The sequence below is a fragment of the Hemiscyllium ocellatum genome, chromosome 23 (assembly GCF_020745735.1).
Source record: "Hemiscyllium ocellatum isolate sHemOce1 chromosome 23, sHemOce1.pat.X.cur, whole genome shotgun sequence".
In the NCBI taxonomy this organism is placed as follows: Eukaryota; Metazoa; Chordata; class Chondrichthyes; order Orectolobiformes; family Hemiscylliidae; genus Hemiscyllium; species Hemiscyllium ocellatum.
This window is the reverse complement of record NC_083423.1, coordinates 42,129,846-42,144,391: the sequence shown is the minus strand read 5'-3', so window position 1 is coordinate 42,144,391 and position 14,546 is coordinate 42,129,846. Positions and strand designations below refer to the sequence as shown.

Below are 14,546 nucleotides of genomic sequence, written 5' to 3'. Positions count from 1 at the left end.
GATGAAGGAGGAATTTGTCCAATGCATCAGTCCATCCATGTGGGAATGTACATGTGAGGAGCTCCGGAGAAATTCCTATTTTCGTTTGTGAGCATATTATGTGTTGACTATGCACGGTTCATCCTGTGTCCTGACATTATTTCCTGATGGGAAAGAAGTGGAATGATAGAACAACAGCTAAAAATGAATGCTTGATGTCATTGATCAAGACATTTTCTGTGCATTACGGTATATGATGTGCGCAAAAATGTTGCCTTTACTTCACCTCATGTCCTGTACAAATAGCAACAGTTGTGATTTATAGGATTATTTATCCTTTTTGATACTTCCCTTCCAGACTTTGAATACTTTGTTTCTTATTATGCATCAGCAATAAATATTTTTTCCCCAAATATTCACACTGTCATTGTGCTGATATTTGCAATCTGCATTTCCTCTGAGAATGGCACAATGGTAAACGTTCTGACCATTTCTACTTTGGTTGAAACACTTGGGAAGACATCTTTGAGACAATATTTTATTCTGTGAATATAACCTTGCTATTTGGATATTTTATTATTTCAGATTATGATATTCACTTCAGTGTGTTCTCATATATAGTGCTATTTTCTGTTCCAGAGCCAGTCTGCCACGGTGAATGGTCTCCCTGGTTTAATCAAAATACACCAACAATTTCCAAACCAAAAGATGAGGAACTTTTGTTCCCTATAAAGGATAAGTTGTGTCATCACCCTGAAGATGTTGGAGACATTCAGTGCCAATATGTCGATTACCCTGAGAAGCCATTAAGTGAATCAGCAGACAATGTGATTTGTGAAAATGATGTAGGACTGGTGTGTGAGGTCACTGAACGATCTTCACGGAAAATTTGTGATGACTTTAAAATTCGCGTTTGCTGCAAATCACGTATCATTGGAACTGCAATTTCAGGTGAAACATCTGTATCCAGTAAGGATGATGTTTATATATGAGAAGATTTTTTTTGAACAACTTGTCTCATTGACAACTGTTGAAAATGTGTTGCTGGAAAAGCGCAGCAGGTCAGGCAGCATCCAAGGAGCAAGCGAATCGACGTTTAGGGCATGAACACTTCTCCTTGGATGCTGCCTGACCTGCTGCACTTTTCCAGCAAAACATTTTCAGCTCTGATCTCCAGCATCTGCAGTCCTTATTGACAACTGTGTCAGGTTATTTTTCATTAAAACTAAAAATGATCAATATTGGTTGACAAACTGGAAACAGAGAGTGGAACTAAATGTATTTTTTCTAAATGGCAGGCAGTCACTGATTGGATACCACAAGGTTCAGTGCTTCATGAATATATAATTCATGGTATGATTTTAGAAAAAAAGTAAGTGGATGTAGATCGACCTGACGAATGGACTTCTGCCTCATGAGAGAGAAATCTGGTTGTAGTTTGACCTGAGGAATGATGTGAGAGGTTCCCTCAGTCAGTGCAGGTATTGAACCCATGCTATTGGTAGTGCCCAGCATTGCAACACATCTGTTCAGACAGCTGAGTCAACTAATTAATCAGATGTATAAGTTGCATGGATGAGGAAATGAATGCAGAATTTGTAAGTTTGCTGATGAGACAATTCTGGACGGGATTATAAATTGTGAGAAGGTTGCATGGAGGTTTCAAAGTGATGCAGAGACATTGAGTGAGTGGGGAAACATGTGGCAGATGCAATAGATATGACCATCTGTAAAGTTATACACTTTGTTGTGGAAGTCATAGACTTTGATGCAATAAACAGAAAGGAAGAGTATTGTTTAAGTGTTGTCTTATTGCGAAGTATGGAGGTAAGAAGTACACTATTCAATGAAAGTAGACAGGCACAAGCAGCAAGCAGTTAGAAAGGCAAATGGTATGTTGGCCTTTATTTCAAAATGATTTAAGTTCAGCTGCATGGATGCCTTATTGCAGTTACAAGGGACCTTTTATGAGACCAAGCCTGGAGTAATGCACATAGTTTTAGGTTGCCTAGCTGAAAGGGAGTTGGCATAGAGGGAGTTCACCATTGGTTATCTGAGGCTGATAGCAGTGAGGGCATTGCTTGTCATAGGAGGACTGTTGCATTTGCCACTACACTTACGCACGAGACATTTGAAGGATGACAGCGGATCTGATTAATCTTATCAAATTCTAATGAGTGCAATGGTAGTGTACCTATATTTCTGCCAGGAGGACTAGGTTCCAAGTCATATTTGCTCCAGAGGTGTGCACAAACATGCCTGAACAGATTGATTGGAAAAGATCTAAAATTCTAAGAGAAGTAGATAGGCTAAATGCAGCGAGGATGTTTTCACTAATTGCGAGTCTGTAATCAGGGTGCATAGTCTCAGTATACGGGGGAGACTATTTACGACAATTAAGGAAAGGTTTCTTGCCTCAAAATGAAATGAATTCATGCAATTTTCTATGACACCGAGCTGTGATAGCCAACATTCAAACAAGGAAGTGATCACTTCTTAGATTTTCAAGCATTAAGTGGAATGGATAGAAAGCGAGAATATTACATTGAGATAGAAATCAGCAAAAGTAAGCACTCTGTAGGGAATATACCAAATGACAGGATTCTGTTATGCCTTTTATGGACAAACGTATTCATTCCTTGTGGTTTCTTCAGTCGACCAGTCGAATGGATCGATATTTTGCGAGCAGCTTCCTGAGCATTCCTGAATATCGAGGATTAGATGATAGATGTTGAGTGAGCATTTTGAATATGATCCTTGTTTTTGAAATCCTGTAGTAAACTCAAAAATTAAGTTTGTCCTTCGTAGGAACACATCCGTGGATTCAAATAAAAATTCCAGAAAAGTTTACTGTTAAATTTTCAATTTTGTTGTTTGTGCTCGAAGACAAATTTGAATTTGCATGCAACTGAGGCAGGAATTCCTCTTCATGATGACCAACGCATTTTCTTCAGACTGATTGAAATGTTGCTTTATTTACATGTTGAAGATCTTCTTCAAATGTTTGTGAGCACATTGCAAATTTGCTTGCTCACACCTGTCAATTAATTATTGTGAACACGTGAAACATACTCAGAATGATGATTCCATCTTGCTGAAAATTTATAGTTTCTTTTCTTTGTTCCTTAGGGTTAACATCAGCAGCCGCAACAGGAAGATCAAGCACTTCACAGATCACCATCAGTGGTGAGTATTGTTCATTGCTTATCACAACATGGTAAAGGTGCTTTGCAAAACCCAGAGAAAATGTTTGATGTCTACAAAATTTGCGTTTGCTGCAAATCACACATGATGGGGACATCAACAACAATGAGTGGAATTAAAACATCTGCATCCTGTAAGGATGACATTTACATATGAGAAGATTTTGTTTCAACAACTTGTCATATTGAAACCAAAAAAAAGAGAAAATGCTGAAAAATCTCAGCAAGTCTTGCAGCATCTGTAAGGAGAGAAAAGAGCTGACGTTTCGAGTCTAAATGACCCTTTGTCCAGCATTGGCAGCAGTTTGCTTTTGTCATATTGACAACTATGTCAGGTTATTTTTCACTCAAACTATGCATGATCACTATTGGTTGATAAGACAGGAAACATAAAGTGGAAATAAAGGTTTTGTCGAAATGGCAGGCAGTGATTGTTGGGCTACCACAAGGGGGCAGTGCTTCAGCTATATTCATGATCCGAGGTGAGAAAAAACTAAGTCAAAGTAGTCTGACCTGATGAATGGGCTTCTGTTTTGTTGGAGAGAGATCTTGTAGTATTTTAACCTGAGCATCACATACCTCAGATGATGAAAGACGTTGCCTCAGCCAGCACAGGAATTGAATGTACGCTATTGGCAGTGCTCAGCATTGCAATCCAGCTGTTCAGGCAGCTGAGACAACTGGTTCATGACGTGTATAAGTTGCATGGATGATAGAACCGAATGCAGAATTTCCAGGTTTGCTGATAACACAAGCCTGTGTGATGATGAATTGTGAGGAGGTTGCAAGAAGGCTTCAAAGTGATGTAGAGACGTTGATTGAGTGGGCAAACACATGGTCGATGCAGTAAAGCATGTCCATCTGTAAGGTTATACATTTTGGTGTCGTAGCCATACACTTTGATGTGATCACCAATGTACAAGTGGTGACATATTGGCAAGTATGGATGAAGAAAGGAATCTGAGTGTGTTTGTGCACTAGTCAATGAAAGTAGAGGGGCAAGCAATTTGGAAGACAAATGGTATGTTGGCCTTTACTGCAACAAATTTGAGGTCAGAAGTATGAATGCCTCATTGCAGATTCTGCGGCCTTTTATGAGACCAAACCTGGAATAATGCATATTATTTTAAATTGCCTACGTAAGAGAGGATATTCTTGGCATAGAGGGAGTGCATCATGGGTTATCTGAGGCTGATACCAGTGAGGGCATGTTTGTCAAAGGAGGACAGTTTCATTTCCTTCTACACTTACGAGACATTCGAAGGATGACAGCGGATCTGATTGACCTTATCAAATACTAACGAGTGCAATGGTAGTGTACCTGCTTCTGTGCCAGGAGGAGTGTGTTCCAAGTCACATCTACTCCAGTGGTATGCAAAAACATGTCTGAACAGATTGGTTAGAAAAGTTCTAAAATTCTAAGAGAGTAGACAAGCTAACTGCAGGGAGGGTGTTTTCCCTAATGTGGAGTCTATAACCAGGGGGCACAGTCTCAGGATATGGGGTAAACTATTTATGACAGTTAAGAAAAGACTTCTTGCCTCAAAACGCAATGAAGTCATAGAATTGTCTATGAATCAGCAGATGATGTGATGTTTGAGAATGGTCTCGGACTGGTGTGTAAGGTCTCTAAAGGGTCTTCACAGAATTTTTGTGATGACTACAAAATTTGCATTTGCTGCAAATCACAAATGATAGGGATTCCAACAACATTCAGTGGAACTACAGAGTGTGTTAAAACATCTGTATCCGGTAAGGATGATGCTTATGTATGAGAAGATTTTTTTCGATCAACTTATCAAATTAAGTATTGTGTAAGGTTATTTTTCACTCAAACTATCAATGATCAATATTGGTTGATAAACAGAAAACAGAGAGTGGAATTAAATGTTTTATTCGAACAGCAGAAAGTGACTGATGGGATACCACAAGGTCAGTGCTTCAGCCCATTTATTCATGATATGAAGTTAGAAAAAGCTAAGTCAGTATAGTCCAACCTGACAAATGGGTTGCTGTCTCGTTAGACAGAGATCAGGTGGTAGTTTAACCTGATGAACAGCATTGCTGTTTTGTTAGATTATGGAGTTCATTGTCAATGATGAGATTTCTCAATACTTGGAAGTGTGTGGAAAAATATGGCAAAGCTGGCATGGTTTCATCAAAGAGAAGTTACACTGACAAATCTGCTAGCATTCTTTGAGGAATTAATGAGTGGTTAATCCAAGGAGAGTCAATGGTTGTTCTCCCATTGGACTTTAAGAAGACCTTTGACAAAGTGCCGCTGAAGAGGCTGTAAGTAAGTTCAGGAGTGCGTGATGTTAGAACATGTATAGAAGATTGGCTGTCTGGTAGAACGCATTGAATGGGGATAAATCGACCTTTCTCAGGATGGCAACCAGTGAATGTAGTGTATGCAAGGGACCTTTTAGAATGGAAGTGAGGAGAAACTTATTCAGGCAGAGAGTATTGAATCTATTGAATTCACTAACAGAGAAGGCTGTGGAGACCAGATCATTGAGTGCATTTAAGCCTGAGATAGATTCTTGATTGTCAAGAGGATCAATTGTTACGGGAGAAGGCAGGTGAATGGGGACGAGAAATCTATCAGCCATAATTGAATGGCAGAGCACATGTGACGGGCTGAATGGCCTGAATGCTCGTATGTCTTATGGTCTTATGATCGATATTTTGTGATCATATTCAAGAATATTACTCAATGCTGAGAATTTGATGATAGAAATTGTCAGAGCATTTTGAATATGACCCTTTATTTTTTGAAATCCTGTAGTAAGCTCCAAAATTAAGCTTGTTAGAGTCATAGAGTTGTAGAGACATACAGCATAGAAACAGACCCTTCAGTCCAACTCGTCCATGCCGACCAGATATCCCAATCCAATCTGCCGGCACCCGCCCCATATCCCTCCAAACCCTTCCTATTCATATACCGATCCAAATGCCTTTTAAATGTTGCAACTGTGCAAGCAAGTTCAAACAAATCTGGTAATGTTTGCTGTTAAATTTTCAATTTTCTTGTTTCTGCTCAAAAACAAATTTGACTTTGCATGCAACTGAGCCAAGAATTTCTCTTCAGGGTGATCATTATGTTTTCTTCAGACTTATTGAAAATATACTCTCTGTGCATGTTGAAGATCTTCTTCAAATGTTTAATGAGCACTTCGTGAGTTTGCTTGATCACATGTATCAATCAATTGTTGTTGAAAGACAAAACATACATAGAATGATAATTTCTGCTTGCTGAGCATTACTAGTTTATTTTTAATTGTTTTTTCTGTGCTCACTTGGATTAACATCAACAGCAGGAACAGGAAGATCAAGCACTTCACAGATTACTATCAGCGGTGAGTATCGTTTATCTCCTTATCAGAGAGAATTTTGTTGCAAAAGCTGCATTAAAACTCCGTAATTTTCCTCTGTAATTTAGTGCATGGTTCAACTACAGTCAAAGGTACACCAGTTTCTCCTGCACCTATCCGTGCTACTAAGTAAAGCTCAATGCATGTAGTCAATGGGGTGAAGCATGAGGATTCTGCATAATTGATTGAGTTCTCTGCTTTATTACAAGCAGGAGCAACAAAATTGAAATCTTGATTAATTTCATTTTTTTAGACCACACCAAACTTGTTCCTATCAAGAACAAACTTAATTTTACAGCACACTTAACAATGAAGATCCTTACAAATAGAAATGAGGAATGTGCTACCTCCCACAATCCAAAGGTCTGCAGGTCAGGTGAATTGGCCGTACTAAATTGCCCATAGTGTTAGGTACATTAGTCAGAGGGAATGGGTCTGGGTGGATGACTCTTCGAAGGGTTAGTGTGGACTTGTTGGGCCGAAGGGCCTGTTTCCACACTGTAGGGGAATCTAATCTTACTAGGGTCAAGTCCAGGCACAAAAATATAGATGATTAGCAGCCCTGTTTCTCGGATTAGTGGTATGTATACTGAGTTTACTCCTTTCTGAATTAGTGGTGGTGGAAGTGCATAGCAGTTCAGGCAGCATCCAAAGTGCAGCGAAATCGACGTTTCGGGCAAAAGCCCTTCATCAGGAATAAACCCTACCTGAGCTTACTCCTTGTCAAGAGCAAATTAATGTGGAAACGAAGGCACGTGTATGATTTGATGCTGGTAGAGAATGAAATAGGCCCATATGTCAGACCATTCATGTGTAAGTATACTAGTTAAGATCTAAGTATAAATTCCTCATTTCTGTTTGTAAGGATCTTATTTGTTGAATATGCTGTAATATTAACTTTGTTCTTGAAAGGAACGAGTTTGGTGTGGTCTAAAAAATTGAAATCTATCAAAATTGCAATTTTGTTGCTCCTGCTTACAATCCAATTTGAAGTTGCAGACAACTTGAATCAAGAATTCTTCTTTATGGTGACCACTGCATTTGCTACTTAATTATTCAAACGATGCTTTATGTGCATGTCAAATGTTTGTGAGCACATTTCAAAACTGCTTGATCACACGTATCATTTGATGTGAACAGCTGGATCATTTGCAGAATGTTCATTCCAGCCTGTCAAGAATTGATAGTTTTCTTTTATTTTCTTTTCTGTGCTCACTAGGATTATCATCAACAGCAGCATCAGGAAAACCAAGCACTTCACAGATCACCATCAGTGGTTAGTATTATTCATCTCCTTACCAGAATATGAAAGAAATTTGTTGCAAAACCTGCATTAAAATTCCATATTTTTACTCTTGGCTTTAGTCCATGGTCCAACTACAATGAGAGGTCCACCTACAACCATCCGTACTAGTAAGTAAAGCTCATTTCACTTTAATGCATGTCGTCAATGGAGTGCAATGCGAGGGTTCTATATGATTGATTGTGGTCTCCACTATATAGGGCCAAGCACAGAGATACCCATGACTAGGAGACCTGTCACTCTGATAAGTGGTAAGTAAAAGTAAATTACTCTTTGTCAAGAGTAATTTGCCATAGAAGCAAGGGCCAGTGTAGTGATTTCTTGTTGACAGAGAATGAAGTAGTCCAATATGTCAGTCCATCTATGTAGAAATATACCAGGTATTAGATTAGATTAGATTAGATACAGTGTGGAAACAGGTCCTTCGGCCCAACAAGTCCACACTGACCCTCCAAAGAGCAACCCACCCAGACCCATTTCCCTCTGACTAATACACCTAACACTATGGGCAATTTGGCATGGCCAATTCACCTAGCTTGCAAGAAAATCCACATTTCTTTTTGTGAGGCTCAAATTTGTTGAATTTGCATCTTTCATCCTGGGTTCTGACATCATTTCTTGATGGGAAAGAAGTGGAATGCTAGAATGGCAACTAAAATGCTTAATATCATCACTCAAGACATTTTCTGTGCCCTGTGGTATAAACTATGCACACAGATGATGGCATGATGTCCCCTCCTGTGTTTTTTGAAGTATATGTGTTTTGAAACTGACAGATCAATACTTTGCAGATCTATTGGAATGTTGACTTTTGGCTGACATTCCAAACCTCAAGGACAAACATGGATAGTTTTAGGAAAAGATGAAAAGATGTGTGTTGTTATTTAAGGTTGATAATTTTCAAGGCTGCAGTCAGATGTGTCACACTTGCCAGAATCTGAGAATAAATTCAAGATTGATAATCAAAGTTGCTCACTGAACATACATCATCAATTTGTATACATTGAATACTGTTGTGGATTTTGGTCACAAAATGTCAATCCATTTGACTTTACAACTATGAAATCCACAAGCAATTAATATAATAGTCTACAATCAAGATAACAGAATCCTGTCATTAATAATTCTTCTTATGAGAAGCTTTGCTGTCAAGGCTTACAATCATTATAAGCAACAGTTTTGAGGTGTAATGAAATATTAGAACTTTGGAGAAATTGAAAATATATTGAACAATGTAGAAGAGCAGTATTTACAATGTTCATTTGTGGTTTACAATGTAAATTTGGGGATTACTAGGAGTTGACTTTTCTATCTTTGAAAAGCAGCAGTAACTCGCTGTCAATTACTCTGGAAACCTTATTTCATTTTTTACACAAAACAAATGATTTTTCAAATCACAATTGTGTTGTTTATAATGATTGTAAACCTTAAGAGCAAAGCGTCTCAAGAAGAATTCTGAATGAAAGGATTCTGTTATCTTGATTGTGGATTATTATATTAATTGCTTGTGGATTTCATAGTTGTAAAGTCAAATGGAATGATATTTTGTGAGCAAAATCCACAACAGTATTCAATGTGGAAAAATTGATGATGTGTTCAATTAGCAATTTTGATTTTGAACCTTGAATTTTTAAAATCCTGTAGCATGCTTTAAAAATAAGTTTGTTGTTTATAGGAACAACTCGATGGCCTGTAAGGAATACTGGGAATGTTTGCCGTTAAGATTTCAATTTTGTTGTACTGGCACGCAAATTCAATTTGAATTTGCTCGGCAACTTGAATCAAGCATTCCTCTTCATGGTGACCATTGCATTTACTACTTACTTATTCAAATGATCATTTATTTACATATTGAAGATCTTCAAATGTTTGTGAGCACATATTGAAATTGCTTACTCACATATATCAATTGATGTGAATTGGTGTGTCATACCCAGAATGATCATTCCAGACTGACAACAACTGATAGTTTCTTTGATTTTCCTTTCTGTGCTAACCAGGTTTAACATCAACAAGAAAGTCAAGCGTGTCACAAATTATGAGCAGATGTAAGTATTGTTCACCTCTGTAACAGAGTATGAAAGAAATTTTTTTAAAAACCTGCATTGAAATTCCATATTTTTCCTCTTCCATTTAGCACCACATCCAATGATGATGGGAGGTACACCATTTTCTCTTGCAACTATCCATACTGTTAAGTAAAGCTCACTTCACCTTAATGTGTGTAGTCAATGGAGTGCTACATCAGAATTGTAAAGATTTATTGTGTTCTCTTCTATGTAGGGTCAAGTCAAAGCACAGAAATAACCATGAGTGGTAGCCCTGTTACTCAGATTAGTGGTGAGTAAAAGTTTTCTCTTGTGAAAAGAGCAATTTGCTATGGAAAAAAGGGCCAGTGTAGTGATATGTTGCTGGCAGGGAAAGAGATAGTCCCTTATATCAGTCCTTCCATTGGGAAATGAATCAATTGAGAGCTTGGGAGAAATTCCACATTTTTGTTTATATGGATCTTATTTGATGAGTGTGCTTTAAAATTAAGTTTGTTCTTAATTGGAATATGTTGGTGTGTTCTGATTAGTTCTTGAGATGTTTGCTGTTAAGATTTCAATTTTGTTTTTCCTACTCACAATCTAACTTGAATTCGCAGGTAACTTGAATTAAGAATTCCTCTTCATGGTACCCATTGCATTTACTACTTACTCACTCAAACAATGCTTTATGTGCATTTTGAAGACCTTCTAACATTTGTGAGCACATTTTGAAATTGGATGATCACATGTATCAATTGATGTGACCAACTGTAACACTTCCAGAATGATCATTCCTGTCTGCAGAGAATTGATAGTTTCTTTTATTTTCTGTGCTAACTAGGGTTAACAGCAACAACAGGAAGAACAAGTACTTCACTGATCACCATCAGTGGTATTAAAAATGTGCCCCCGGGTCTTGAAATCCCCCATCCTAGGGACAAGACACGTATCATTAACCCTATCTATACACCTCATGATTTTATAACCTTCTCAATATCTTACACTCCAGTGGAAAAAAGGGTGTACATTTTTAATGTGAGAGAGAGAGATTTTAAAAAGACATGAGGGGCAATGTTTTTACACAGAGGGTGGTTTGTATGTAGAATGAACTTCCAGAGGAAGTGGGGAATGTGGGTACAATTATAATGTTTAAAAGACAGTTGGGTAAGTACGCAAAATCAAAAGGTTTGGAGGGGGATGGGCAAGGGGGATGGTAGAACTAGTTTATTTTGGGATTGTGGTCAGCAAGGACTAGTTGGACCAAAGGGTCTGTTTCCATACTGTATGCTCTATGACTCTATAAATGTTCTGCTATTTATTCCTTAATAATGGATTCTAGCATTTCTCAGGTGCCAGATTAACTGGCCTATATTTTCCTGCATTCTGTCTCCCTTCCCACTTAAACAGGGGTGTTATATGGGTTTACCATTTCCCCGGAAGCCTCATAAAATCCAGAGTGTTGAGCAATGTTTTGACCAATGCCTTCCCTATCTCTGCAATCTTTCCTTTAAAGTGTTAGGATAAATGCCACAAGATCAGTACTGGAACCTCAAGTAAATATGTTTTATATCAATGACTTGGTTGCTAAATTTGCTAATAGTTAGGAAAGTAAGTTGTGAAGAGGGTATAAAGAATCTATAAAGAAATATAGATAAATTAAGTGATTGGCAAATACAAGGCAGATGGAGCATTACATCAGAAAATGTGTATTTGTCCAATTCAGCAGGAATAAGGGAAAAGCAGGATATTATTAAAATGGAGAGGGGTTGCAGATGGATTTGGGTATACAATTACTTGAATCTTAAAAGGTTAGTATTTAGAAACAGCAAGTGATTGAAAAGACAAATTGAAGGTTGTCACTTGTTGAAAAGGCAATTGAATACAAAAACATGGACGTTTTGTGACAATTGTAAAGAGTATCGGTAAGGCAACAAACATTGGTGAAACTATCTCGCTTTGCCTCCTTAGGATATAATTATATTTGAAATAGTTCAGAGGAGGTTCACATGATTGATTTTTGGGATAAAGGTGTCTTTTTGTGAGGATTTTTTTTGACAAACTAGGTCTGTATCCATTAGCGTTGATATGAATGAGAGGATGATCTTACTGATGCTCATGACATGATGTGTGAGAGACTCAAAGGGTTTTCTCCTGCTCCTAATTTTGAGTCTTCTTAGTTTGTGACTTCATGCTTTGTGGTATGTTTTCTGCTATATTGGGTCAACAGTTTCTGTGTAGTCCACCAGACTTGCCTTTTTGAATATTATGACTACAGATGAGTAATAGTTTTCCTTTTGGCACATAAAATCTGGTCAGCTAAATATGATGAGTGAAGCCTCTTGTTATTGGCATTGAATTGAAATTCTTCATATATTCAGTCCTTTGATATTGTGATGAAAATTTTATAAGATATTATTATTATTATGGAACTTGGATTCTAAACTAGGGATTTTGTTTTGGTTTTATTTCATTAAGGATGAATTTGTTATTTATATTGTGTCTAAAAGCACGTCCAAAAAAATCTGACTCACACTAAATGGCTGGATATCACCTGATTCATTCATTGTTCAAGTATGTTAAGTTTGGTCTCTACAGAAATGAGCTTAAGGGTCAAAAGCAGGTTCAGCTCAGAAGAAACAATCTATGCCTGCAGAAGGGCAATTCAATGTTGATGGTCTCCAAGCCATCAGAGCTGGAAAGGTACCTTACGATATTTTAAGATCATTTCAAAATGTCTTCTCTCCATATATACAGCAGTTTTTGTTTTATATTTTCTTGTCTATTAAACATTTAATCTTTTAATTTTTAATATTTTCAATAATTACTCACATTGGCAGCATGTGAATATATTCAGTGACTGACTATTATGGTGGTCAAATTGCAATTCTAAAATTATAGTCTATCAAGCTTGATTTATCTCTGGAATCTGACCTGTCCAGTATTGCCTTCAACTGGTTTCATACATAAAATTATGGAAGTGTAGAATTCAATACTGGTTGAATTATCACAATTACTTGATATAAGCAAGCCACTTTCATCCTGTGTATAGACATTGTTTTCTGATGAAAAATCAGTAGAATGATATGAAATAGTGAATGCTTGACGTCATGTTTGAAACATTTCCTGTGCCCTATGGCGGCTAATGTGGACACAAACATGTTGAGTTTTGCCTTCCTCTCTGATGACTGATGCACTTTAATTCTGGGATTGAATGAATTTTGAATGAGATAGCTTTCATAAACGTGGATGTTATCTGATATTTTTTACATAGAAAAGGGTTGGAAACTCAAAGTCAGAGTTCAGCCGATATGATTTTTCAGTAGTTGATTCGTTCCAACTACCCTCTCCCACAGGACTAAGCATTCAGGTTCTGGGAAGGAGTGAAAGCTCATTCATTCTGCTTTTGCAATACTGTAGGTTGTAGCCTTTGGTTTCCTATTTCAGTGCAGCAGTCCTTTATGTGGATTCTCTTACTTGTCATTCTCTGTTTGGCAGATAACTCTTTCTCTCTTACGGTGTCTCTGAGATTTTCTTGGCGTGCAAACGAAATACTATCTCAGTCTGCTGTAAGGAATAGATAGCTGTGATAAAAGATAGCTGTGATGCTAACTTTGCTGAATCGTTGTTTGAACCAGCAAAGTCAATGATGCTGTTTTTCCAGTCCACCCATTTTCTCAGAAGTTTTGACTGTCTCACCTTTAGAAGGACCAAAAGGTTTATCAAATTCTAAAAGTTTCCCTTTATGAATTATACTGAAATAATGCATCAGGCTGACAGTGCACCAACAAAACCAGTCTTGAGATTTCTGGGAGCTATTTTGTAAGATGCCATGTCTCTTTCAAAAAGACAGATAAACTTTTACCAAGTTGTTGGTCCTTGATCTGCCCTCTCGGCATTTAGAGATGGGCAGTAAATGCTGGCTGAGCTAGCGACACCCTCATCAAGTAAATGAAATAAATAAACACTTAACTGCATGGTTGTGAGAGCTGTATTACTGATTTGATTACTATGTTCATCAGAGCATTTATGACTCAATATTTCAGTTGTGATGAAGTAAAAATAATATCTAAAATATGTAATATTTCACTTAGAATGTGAATGAATGTTCTCTTACATTTTTCTCTATTATTAAGGGTCAAAATCAACTGCAGTAACAGGAATATTGGCATTACCTGAGACCTCCACAACTGGTTAGTACAGCTAATTTTCTCTCCAGCAGTTGAAATTAAGTTACTGTAATTGGATTTTTATTACTCAGAATATCTTGTCTGTATTGTTACGGAGAGCTGACAGGAATTATAAATGATTTGGAGATGCCGGTGTTGGACTGGGGTGTACAAAGTTAAAAGTCACACAACACAAGGTTATAGTCCAATAGGTTTAATTGGAAGCACACTAGCTTTCGGAGCGATGCTCCTTCATCAGGTGATTGTGGAGAGCTCGATCGTAACACAGAATTTATAGCAAAAATTTGCAGTGTGATGTAACTGAAATTATACTTTGAAAAACTGATTGTCTGTTAAGCCGTCATCTGTTAGAATACAGTGATAGTTTCACTTCTTTCATGTGTAAGGAAGTGAAACTTGAAAGAAGTGAAACTATCACTGTATTCTAACAGATGAAAGGCTTAACACACAATCAATTTTTCAATGTATAA

The 14,546-nt window shown here is 37.4% G+C and overlaps 1 long non-coding RNA gene across 1 annotated transcript; it reads left to right on the top strand.

Moving 5' to 3' along the window:
• Window positions 1-896: 896 nt before the first annotated feature.
• LOC132826778 (uncharacterized) lies at window positions 897-6,523 on the top strand. Its single transcript, XR_009645915.1, has 3 exons — window positions 897-930; window positions 3,109-3,165; window positions 6,500-6,523. It is a non-coding gene; the product is annotated as an uncharacterized LOC132826778 (long non-coding RNA).
• Window positions 6,524-14,546: the final 8,023 nt, after the last annotated feature.